Source organism: Pteropus alecto, unplaced genomic scaffold, assembly GCF_000325575.1.
Source record: "Pteropus alecto unplaced genomic scaffold, ASM32557v1 scaffold152, whole genome shotgun sequence".
In the NCBI taxonomy this organism is placed as follows: Eukaryota; Metazoa; Chordata; class Mammalia; order Chiroptera; family Pteropodidae; genus Pteropus; species Pteropus alecto.
Genome location: NW_006432227.1, coordinates 3,782,788 through 3,795,215, shown reverse-complemented (window position 1 = coordinate 3,795,215; position 12,428 = coordinate 3,782,788). Strand labels below are relative to the sequence as shown.

At 32.9% G+C, this 12,428-nt stretch overlaps 1 pseudogene; it reads left to right on the top strand.

The window, feature by feature from the left end:
- Window positions 1-9,835: 9,835 nt before the first annotated feature.
- On the top strand, window positions 9,836-9,954 carry LOC112475921 (annotated as a pseudogene).
- Window positions 9,955-12,428: the final 2,474 nt, after the last annotated feature.

Here is a 12,428-nt window from a genome sequence, read left to right as displayed (position 1 = left end):
AATCAAATACTCTGTTAATAAAAATAACATTACTTCTTCTTTTCTAATGTGTATGCAGTTTTTTTTTTTTCTCACTTTATCTTGCAAAGAAGTATAAACAAAGAAAAGCAAGTTGCCTAGATCTCTAATTACCTATTTCTTATAGCTCAATTTGGAATGGTGTTAAATAGCCAGCATTTCTTTCAGTTATAAGAGCCAGTATATTACATTTTTACTTAGTTGTTTGAGTTTGGCTCCCTAAAAGAACTTAATAAATAAACCAAATAAATGCACCAATTTTAAAGAAGACCATACTTTTTCTCTCTTCTTGCCAGGATACTATATGCATAATATAATCTGAAGAATTGACCCGGAACCCTAAAAATAATATAAATTTTCAGCACTTTCATGTGACTCTTTGTTCTTTCAACATACTAAAAATTGTATATTATATCCAAGTCTTTAGTAGCTTTTCACATTATCTGAGATTAACATTAGGCTTCTGACAAAGTAAGGGAGAAAAAAAATGCAAACATTTTGGATTAGGAATAAGAGAGCCAAAGCGTCAGTATCCTAACACAGTTTTGGATATTGTGAAAACTTTAGCCTAAGTAGAAGTAAATTAGGCAGGGTTTAGCAGGCATAATGAAGAGTTTAGATTGCATTCTTGTGCACGGAGGCAGTTTTGAGGTTTTTAATTAAAGAAATTATATGATATGATTTATGTTACAATTTTAATTCTAGGATGTGGTGCAGAATGGATCTTAGAGAAGCTACCATGAGAACAGGGAGCCCAGTAATAAGCTATTTTATTTTGAGAGAGCAGGCAGATCAGGATGGTGAACTGATTGTGGCTATGGTATAACACTGAATAAAGTTAGATAGATTAAGGATACGTTTTAACCATGGATTCAAAGGCATTTACTAATAGATTAGATGTGGACTGTGAGGGACTGTGGGAAATTATAGATAACTCTTGAATTTTAGATGAAGCAATTGGATAGCTTGTGATGACATTCACTGGAAGGGAGGAGGACTGGGCATGAGCTATATCATATACAAAGATTTGTTTGTAACTTGTTAGGTTTCAAATGCTATTAGAAACACAAGTGAGGGGTTATGCATGCAATTAGATATAAGAAATTGGAATGCATGATAAATCTGAGAATTGCAAACATAATATGATGATATTAAAGGGGAAATATGTAGAGAAGAGACAGGAAATGAGTCCTGGCTTTCATAATCAATAATAGGCCTTTGTAACATAGTAAGAAAGAGGTTCCAGTGATATAGAAACAAAATTAAAGGACACATGTCAGAAAATCCAGGGGAAGAAAATGCCATCAAAACTAAATGCTGTTGATAGATAATGTACAGCATGGATGGGATGTATTTGTTTCTTGGCAATAGCAAGTGAATGGATGACTTTTATAAGAATGAGTTCAGTAGAGTGATGAGAAATAAATCATTTTGGACTAGGTGGTATATTGTCTAATGAAAAAAATGCTCCCTGGCTGGTTTTTGCATTCACATTTTTTTAGTCGTGGTTATTTATGTTTTGTTTTTTTTTTAATTACTTTAATGAAATAACTCAAATTGGCAGTTGCCAGAGGTGAGGGGTCAGGAGTGTAAAATGGGTGAATGTAGTCAAAAGATACAAACTTCCAGTTATAAAATAATTAAGTCTTGAGGATGTGATGTACAGCATGGTGACTATGGTTAATAATACTGTATTGCCTATTTGCAAATTGTTAAGAGAGTAGATCTTTAAAGTTCTCATTACAAGAAAAATATTGTAACTATATGTGGAGATGAGTGTTAATTAGGCTTAGTGTGGTGAAAATTTTGCAATATATAGAAATATTGAATCATTATGTTGTATACCTGAAACTAAATTGGCGTATGTCAATTATATCTCAATAAAAAGGAAAATTCCTTTGTTTTCAAATATTATTCATTCAAATCTTAGTATCTATTCTAGAGAATTACTGAGATCTAAAGAACTGTAATTATTGGAACCCAAAGAATAGAATTTGACATATAAAAATAATCGAAATTGACAAACCTATGTCATGTTTTTTTTCTGCAATGACTCCAAAAGGGGATACAATGCCCATATTGGCTTATGTAGGCTTAGTTTCCTGAAGCATCCACTGGTAGGAGTGTGAGATTATAACGACTAGCTAAGCTTAACTGTGGACCATCCCCAAGCAGGCCAAATTCCCCAGTCTGCATTACTCCAAAGCTGTATGGAAGAGATAAAATACAAATTTGGAACTTATTCAAAATACCCACTACACAAAACTATGAGAGATCCAAAATAGAGATTCAAAGCAGGGATATTGAACAAACGAATGTGTTATATTGTATAATTTCAAATAGTGAAATAATACAAGCTGAATAGAAATATGGGGTTTTTGGAGAGGCCACAATCAATAGTTGTGAGTAATTAACATTGTGTAACTGAAGGGCAAAAGAAAACGAGTTTAACACAGGAAAAATTAGGATAGAATTACTGGGGGGCAGGAACAACAATAATTTTATTATGTTCTGTTTCGTTCTTTAACAAATCAAGAGAACAGATGCTCCTAGCCCATGTAAAGTTTAAAAAGATATTAAATATTTCAGGTTTAATTATGAAAGTAATAAACTTTTGATAATATTATCAATATTTTTGACATGCTTTTTCATATACTTGAGAATTGAATATACCATTCAGGATGGAGAAAATCCATTATCATTATGCCATTTGTCATCCTGTACTCCGAGGCCTGCAACTTCTTCCAACAAACATGCTTCACTTTGCTATTTACAGCAGCTAATAAGTCCATCAATAAGATCAGGATTAATTCTGGGAATTAAAGTTGGGGAGTAATATAAGGGATTTTGCAGCTGCCGCTGCGTAGCCTTTTATATAATTATAACTTTAATTTTGTTCTGTATTGCAGAACAAGAACTTTACTGTTGTTTTTCTAAATTATAAGAACTAAAAACAAGTCCAGTTCTGACAAGTCATGTTATTATATTCTTACAGACTCTTTCTGAAATCTATTCTTTAGCATTAGAGAGAATTGAGTACGCTGGTCCTCTGGGAGGTCTTTTTATGATTCTTTTGTTTCTAAAATAAATTATGAATAGCGTTTTCCTTATTCCTTTCATTTTAAACTACATTTCATAAGGCTGGATAAGCATAATTTTTTTCCAGCTGTTTCTATGGCTGCTTATTTTTTTTTTTTGAGCACAGTCTTTGCAGCACTGATTTCTAATTCATATAACATTCAGTGCACATTGTTCTTACTCAGTATGCATATTACTAAAAGAGTCTAAATTGGTTTCAGAAAGTTTAGGTACCTAAAACTATATAATGATGTATATAAGCCTGTAGTAATCATTAAGATAAAGAAAACTGCAATTTTGCAAATGTTTTCTTTTAATTTTCTGGATTAGTCCCCTTTTTTAAAAATGTTAAAGATATTTAATTTACCTATTTTCTTAAAACAAAAACTAATTACACATAAATTATACAAAATAGGTTTGCATTGTGGTAGCAATAAGAAGAAAGTTTGAAAAGTACAATGTTGCTATGTAAAATTTGAGTATTCTTTTAAAAAATCATAATTAGAGTAATTGTAATGATGATGATCATGTTTATAATGTTATTGGCACAAACTTCAGATTCCATTAATCAATTTCTGTCTGCATTCAAAAATGAAAATTAACATTTTCCATTTTATTTTTCTCAAGAAAGTGTAATATGCTATATACAGTAGAGCCTTTATGGAATCACTAATAATTTAATTAATCTTATCCATCTTCCCCCTCGTATACTATGCCGACCATCTCCTCATTCGTCTGACTTTTCATCCTTTCTGAAATCCCCATACTCTCATGTGTTATCCATGTTTTCTCACCATTTTTTATTAAAAATGTATTTAATTTGAGGATGTAATAAAAATCATTCGTTGTTAGAGAAGAGATAATTTATGTACAGCAATTGGCATAATAGCAGCATATAATTTTTTTATTTTTGCAAAATTTCCATATTGCATTAGATTTCTTAAAATATTCCTTTATGCTGTGCCACAAACTATATTCTACTAACAAGCTGAGATCTCTCTAGCTAGTTTTAACAGGCGATCATGTGGGATAAAATAATGGGTTACAAAATCTATTTCTAGATTATCAAATACTTGGAGACATAGATTAAGAAGATTCTCACAGTTATCCTTGTATAGCCTTTGTTGAAATGCTGCATTGACCTCATAACCTCAATTAGTTCCTGTGTGCTTCCCTGCTTTTATTTTCTTTTAAAGTGAGAAAGCTTCAGTAGAATGCAACAGTTTAAATATATGATATGTAAGAGAAAGTATTTAAAAAATGGTAGTGATGTAATCTAAAATCCTTGGTAGACATCTGAATAGAAATAGGGTTATGTTTGTTCCAACAATTGGCAAAGAAAATCGCTCTGTATATTTTGCACCGATGAAATGAATAAATTTAGAGTACTTCTATTTCCTATGTACAGAGCAGTGATAAAAAGAGATTTAAAGAATCTTGCATTATATGAGAGTATTTATCAGAGAAAATTAATAGGATAATTGAGACTAGCTTATTGCCAATATAATATATATGAACCTATATGTCCACGTCCCCTGTTGTATGACTTCCTTTAGCAGTGCCAGGCTGCTCTGGTTTAGAAATGGAGAGAACAGAAAGTTGCGTTCATCCAGGATGTGAGATTTGTTCAAGCTGTGAAACAAAAGGACAGAACAGTGAGAGGTTTTGAATTAATGGAAAGTTATTTTTGAAGCAATGGCCCAAGAAATCTGAGATTATTAATGAGGGACATCAAGAAAATCAATGGATATAGTGAAAGTGGAATATTCTGAATAAACTTGAAGAATAGTTGAAGAAATTGAGTGAAAAAAGATAGAAGGATAAGAGTTTGTATGTAGAGGGGGCTGTTTGTGTGAGCAGTTGAAGATCGAAGCGAGACAACCGATAAAATCCCAAGTTATGATTTTTGCTGTATTTTATTACTGGATTCAATGAGAAAAATTTTATATGTGAAAAATTTGAATAACTGAAAGACCAGGAATTTTGACAGGTTATCCCATGGATACTGTAATTAGCAGGATGGTCAGAAAACTTGAAAAAGAGGAAAACTTTAGGGCAAGTGGCAATGCTTCTCTCTCTCTCTCTCTCTCTCTCTCTCTCTCTCTCTCTCTCTCTCTTTCTCTTTCTCTCCTCTTCCTTCCTTCCTTCCTTCCTTCCTTCCTTCCTTCCTTCCTTCCTTCCTTCCTTCCTTCCTTTTCTTTCTTTCCTTTTATTTCCTGTTCTTTAAGTCTCTATTTTTATTCAATCAATGAGGAGTGCTCTGAATGTTGATAGAGAACAGCTAAAATGAAAGTTAGAGCATGCTTGCCTTCATCGCAAATTGGCAGAAGACTCAACATATCAGAGGTTCTTAGGTAACAATAGAGGCTGAAAGTCTATTTGGATAAATGTGTATCAAATGGTATATTAATCCTACCTTCTGCATTAAAAGTAATAGGAGTATGAGAAAATAAACAGCTACGATATGAAAGCCCTCAGTGGACTTGGTGCCCTAAAGGCTGATTCATTTGCAGGTAAAAGGTATAGGGTATCCTCAAACAGATAGAGAGCATGAGGAAGCTTGCTCATCTGGAGTTTATATGGTGAGGTCTTTGAGGTGAAGAGATGTAAAGAGATCAATGGAGGGACAATGCTGGCACTTTGGATTCTTGGTTGATGAAAACAGAGTGATTATGAGCAAATTCCATGTCTTAAGGGTTGCTTTGAGGAAAGATAGCTCTGAACCATGGATAGTCTCCACTGACTAGAGTCATAGCAAATTCATGAACAGGATCCACAGGTAGAACAGAATGTAACAGGTCAGGTGATTCGTATCTATTATTTCCCCACTATTCAGGATATAGCATAGCGTAATAGAAAGAACATAGGTTTTGACATTTGATTAACCTTGATTAAAATCTCAGTTCTTCCACATACCGTGTGTGTGTGCTTAAAGTTTACTGGGAGGATTAAAAGCACACTGTGTAAAGAGTGTTTGGTTCTTGGAGATGTTGTGGCCCACTCTTTTTCCTGGATTTTGAGAAAACTATCATCTGGGGTTCTGAAAACCATATGCCAGGTGTTATACCAGCTCTGCAACCTGAACATTGCCTTCGATGAGCTAGTGGAAATGCTAGCCCATAACTTCTCTAATTACTATATTTCTGTATCTATTTCCTTTTCTCAATTACAGCAACTTTGTCCAGCTGTGTCTCCAATACTTTCTCTGTCCTTCCTCCAGAGCTAGGAAAACTTTTCTTTCAATCATTTCTCCTCTTTGTCCGGAACCCATAAAAATTGCCACTTTTGTTTCTGTAAAATTGCAAAAGCTACACTTGTGATATTTTTGGAACTACCAATATCATTACAGTGAGTTTGTCTGACCTAAGAAGCATATTTAAGAAATTAGTTTTGCATGAATCTTCTGAACCCGGAAAGCATTTTTTAGTAATATCCTTCAATCCTGTGGTCCCTAAACCTTAATGCAGACTGAAAACCTAAAATGGTTCTTTAAAATACAAATATCAAGATCAAATTTCAGCGATTCAGGGAAAGGAAATCTGGATTTGGGTCCTGGAACCTTCCACTTTTATGATATCACAAGTGATTATGATGCGGTCTACTTAATTGAGCATATTTTGAGAAATTGGTTCCTCAACTTAATATGGTTCTTAAGACCAATTTTGAAGGCCACATTTCTCCTAGTTTTTGGAGAAACAAATTTAACAGCTTTAACAAATTCTCCTAACCTTTAAAAAAAAGGTGACTATGTGAAGAGAAGATATGTTAATTAGCTTGACTATAGCCATCAGTTCAGTATGTAGATGTCTAGCAAATCATCATGTTATACAACGTAAATAAAAAATTCAGAAGAACTATATCATTAAGCTCAAATTCTGAAAGAACTCTGAATTCCCTAACTTCCGAAAGCTGCTTCCAGTTTTCACTCTCAGAAATGGGTATGGGTCAGTGATCATGGAAGCAGAATTCATAAAGCCTCATAAGAATATTGTGTTATCTTATAGTGAACTAAATGTAGAATATAGAGATTGTTCATTTCGATCTAAAGTCTCTAAAATTATCAGCTGAAATATTATTCATCAGGAAATTAAAACTTACACAGATATAGTCATCTTGTAGACAAAGATACCTAGGAATTAACTCACATTAGATAGGGCATAATTAGGACTACAGAGAATGATGAGTTCTCATGTTTATAAAGAAATGAGAATAATGAAATATATGCTTGCCAGTGAGATTAAGGATGTCATACTGTTACCATCCTTGTAGAATCAGAATGGCTGATCCTAACGGAAGGGCATTTATTTTCTTTTAGGAGGCACACTTGGAAGGTAGACTGCTTGAGCTCAAAATCCAGCTCTGCCTTTCCTCTGGTTATATAGCATTGGTCAGGGTCCTTGGCTCTGTATGCTTTGACCCATTCCCCCACTGTTTTTACGTATCTTCTGAAATCACTAATAAGAAATAAAAGTGGAGATGAAAAGAAGTCTAATTCTTATACTTAAGGACCTAAGAAAAAAGAATGAACATTGTATTTTGGGTCTTGAAAGAGCTGTTCTCTGAGTTGGTGTTACCAAGGACAGGGAACCGAAGTTTAAACACTGAAATAACTTTATGCAGTTACTTCCTGGTAAAAGAAAAGTATGTTTAATTTTTGTTTTTGTTTTCCTTTATGCTTGGTGTAAGGGGAAGTCAAAATAAATCAGCATGAAAATGGTGTCATGCTCATGAGCTAACTTTCAACAGTTCAGTGGTCTTACACAGTCACACAGCTTTTTTTGGTCCTGCTTTGAAGGTGGGAATAAAGATGGGACTTTAACAAAAAGGAACTTTTGTTCTTCATTCATTCACTTTTATCCTGACAACTATGCAGCAGCAATAGGATTTCTTTATAAAGTTTCACCTGAGAGGAAGTGACAAAGAGTTTAGTGACCCAAGATGGAGCTAACAGTGGTGAGGAGCATGGGAAATAGAGTAGTAAGTGCCACATTACTGGACAAGGACAAGGAACAAAAGCTCCTTTTTATCAAGTGTACCAGAGCAGTTGTTTTCAAACAATAATTGATCTTTAGCCTATCCTGCTATTTTTACTAAAACTGAAATTGCCAGACCTTCGATCAACCAAAGGGGCATCTTTGAGAGAGATTCCCAGGAATCAGAATTTTAATAATCAACCATGTTATTTTTAGACACAAATACAGTTGTGATTTTTAGAGGAAAGTGAGTTTTGACACCAGGAAAGGAAATCCAGAAGTTTATATGATACCTTAATAGTTTTTTTGTTTGTTTGTTTGTTTGTTTTTACAGGAAATTGAAACAGTGATTATCTTTTTGGACAATAACGCAAATATATGTGTTTTAGAAAAGAAAATAAATATGGAAAAATTGATAATGTCATAATATTTACCAATTGTGCTATTTGTATTGCTATTTTTGTCTTAGAAAACTTAACTTTTTTTTCATAAATAGGGCTATTTCAAATATAAGGAATATAAAATATGAGAAATAAGCTTATATTAGTGTATGTTGTTAAATAAATGCTGACTTCTGACTCAAAATTTTACACAATTCAATTATATGCGCTACACAAGTGAGACGTTTAACTTATAACAATTAAGTGATACCATTACTATTGTCAGAGTGAACAGAGTGACACAATTGCTTGTTATTGAATAGAATATTTCTCAATAGGTTGGTGGCAAAGGATAATTAGAAGGATTTGTTTAACAGAAAAACTTGCCTGTACATCTTCTTCCAGTCCCCGCTCCAACTCTCAGTTCCACCAAAGGCTATGTATTTTGTATCTCATCTCCCCAGTTAAGAAATCTTGACTTAATATATGGAAATGACACTTTACAGGTTTGCTCTGTTATCATGCTGTCCAATGAGTAAGCAGCATGTTTCCATGGAAAGAGCCTGAGATAAGATTCCAACTTCTACTTACGAGTGGTCTTGAATAACATGCTTAGCTCTGAACTCCATTTATCTCATAACAGAAATGGTGATAATATCACTTACCTTAAAATAAATAATATAGATCAACGTTTGTGAAAAAATATAAATACATATGTTTGCTATGCTCTGCGTGATATGTGTATATATATTCACACACACATATATCCACACAAAAATGCACATAAACATATACATATAAAATACATATACATATAAATAAGTAATGAAATTTTAGGAAAAATAGTACATCATAAACTGCAAGCAATCAATAAGTATTAGCTCCTTCTTACCATTTGAAAAAGGCCAAAAAATTTTATGGGCTAACATGAATTCTCTAAGCATGAAGTAGTAAAATTACTCAGACATGTTGGCATGTTCTGGGGACAAAGATAGTAGTGAGAATCTATTAATTAGTCAGGATTCTTCAAAACTTTTAGTGTCATAAAAGACACAAATAATAAGGTAGTATATAAGATCAAAGGAGACTGAAGTCACATGATAACTAAATGCAATGCTTGGCTTTTTATTGAGCCCTGGATTGAAAAGGCAAATAAAAAGTAAAATATATATTGGGACAAATTTGTAAAAAGACTGTATATTAAATAATATCGGTATTAAATCTCTGGTGCAATAATTGTATTAGAATTGCATGGTATGTTCTTCAGGGATACATTCTAAAGTATGTTAAATGTCTGGATGCCTACAAATTTCTAGTGGTTGATAAAAAAGAAAAAGATAGGAGAGTGAGAGACTGATATAAAACCTACAGAAAAATATTTAAAAAGCCTACAGCCATGCGACCCTGAACAAGCCCAATCCCTTCTGATTTTAGAAGCTAAGCAGGGTTGGGCCTGGTTAGTATTTGGATGGGAGACCACCTAGGAAGACCAGGTGCTGTAGGCATAAAAAACAAAACAATAAGTGATTGTAAGCTGGCAATGTTTTTGCAATCTGTGAGGTCAACCAAGGGTTGCCTCACCTAAAAAAAAAAAAAAAGAAAATATTAAAAATGAATGAAAATTAATGAAGGATATATAGGCTTTTTGAATACTTTAAAAATAAATGAAAAACAATTTTAAACTTAAAAATTCTTAGGCACATATGAAAAGAGGTTTTTGATTTAGGAAATTTTACATTTTTAATATAATTTTTTTATTTTCTTGATTTCTCATCATTTTTTTAAATGATTTTGCCGTTTTTCCTTAGTCATATGCAATATTTTTTTTATCTAATCTTACAGATCTATTAAGATTTTCAATTAAACATTATTCTCTGAAATAAGTTATGAGGTATATTATTAGACTGTGAGTCAGAGAAAAACATGGCAGAATGCTAAACTAGGAAAGTGGTTTAATTAAGAATAGTATGTAAGTTGATTTAAATATGAGAGAATTTATTTTAAAGATAGGAGTGTTAACTATGTAAATTAAAGAAATTGCAAACATAAGAGCTGATTTTTAGTACTGTAAATTGACTTTCTAAACTAAAATCTACAAAAGAAATAGTAAAAAATAAATGTCTGTTATTTTCAATTACTATTTTTAAACTTTACTCACAAAAAGAGTTGACATCATTTTAAGTTATGAAAATACAGAATGTGTCACTGATTGCCAGTTCTTGTTCAGAACCAGTGTTAGTCAGACATATCTGAAGAAAAAGATTATGATTTTATCAAAGTTGTATGCCTTTCTAAACACTTTTTTTTCACTAATTATTTTTGGAATTCTGGGGAGTCAGGAACATTTGAATTGACTTATAAAAAGTATTAAGAATGAGATGGCAACATCTGCTCCTGTCAGCATTGTTGTGTTTCATGAACATCGGTTTTATAGAGAGCGTTTTTTTTATTTCAAAAGAATTAGTGCTCCAGTGAATTAAAATATGCTCATTAATAATTTACAGATATGCTGTCAATATGGCAATGTCTAATTATATGATGATGTACAAGTCTAAAATGGTCGTAAGAAAGCAACACTGTTCTCAAAAAGAATTGACAAATAAAGTAGGTATAATCATACTAGATGATTGTGTTTCCTTTTCAAAATGAAAACTGCATCCAAGTAGAAAATCTTACTTTTCTTGAGACAAAGTTTATGGAGTGTTTCTGAAGCACTAGATTGATAATTAGTTTCCATTTTTACGCGTACTATTTTAGAAATAATCAGTCACCATGTTCTGATGATTCAAACTTGTATTTTTTAAATCACCACTAGAATGACATGGAGAATGTGAGGTTTGGAAGGACAGACCCTGAGCCAAGCAGTTAAGGTTCATGCTCCATCTCATTTCAAAACCATGACCTTGAGTAAGTTATTTAGCTTATATTTCTCATTTTACTCATGTGTAAACAATGAAATAATAATAGTTCATATTGAAAAAAGCTGCTGTGAGCATTTAATTAACGTATGTAAAGCATAAAAAAAAAAACAATGCGAGTGTTTACTTAGGAAACGTGTGTTTTAATTTCCCTAAAGTAGTCTTCTACTTGAAATCTTCTTTCTCTCTCTCTCTGTCATATATACATATTATATATAATGAAATAAGATTATATATATATATGTAACCTCATGTCATTCCAAAAGAAGAAAAATTTTTTTCTTGTATGGAGAGAGTACGCAGGAATAACAGTAACTTTATAGCAAATGGAGTTGAACAGATGGTATTATGAAGGATGCTTATCGGACCTTTCCCCCTGAAATCAGTTGTTCTCAGGATGAACTGTTAGCGGAAGATATTCTGTACTTTAGTTCTTGCTTAAGCTTACAGGCAAATATAAATCCAAGTACGTGTCAAGAGGGTAAAAACCTGAATACATTTAGGTCAATCCAAGTCAATGGATAAGTAATGGGAAATTGAGAGCACTTGGTTATGACCTATCTCTCCACCTCTGTTCAATACTCAGGAGGTCCCTACTCAGATTAAAAAAATATGGAAATACTGAATAATTACTGATATTGGCAATAATCTCTATAAATCATTTAAAAACATAGAATCTGCGATTTACTCAGGAATGTGGAATTGCTTTACTATTTTTCTAGGTAGAGGCAGCTCTACAGTCTTCCACTTCCTTCTCCACAATTATATCCCTGACTCCACAGATCAGGGAACCAGTGTAGGATTCTGCCAGCTGCTGAGAATGTCTATTCAAGTATGCATTCTGAAATGAGAGGTGAAAAACACAGGATGGGGCTTGGGAATCGCTGGGCCCACTGTGAATCACACCTGAACTAAAACTCCATTGCTCACCTCCTTAAGTCTCTACTCTGACTGGTGGGCCATAGTTATGTTTTGGGTCTCTTGGAATTAATCAGTTCAAAGCCAGCATCCAGTAGTTCCTGAAAGTTCTGATTATTTCCTTTGATCCAATGCACCTTAGG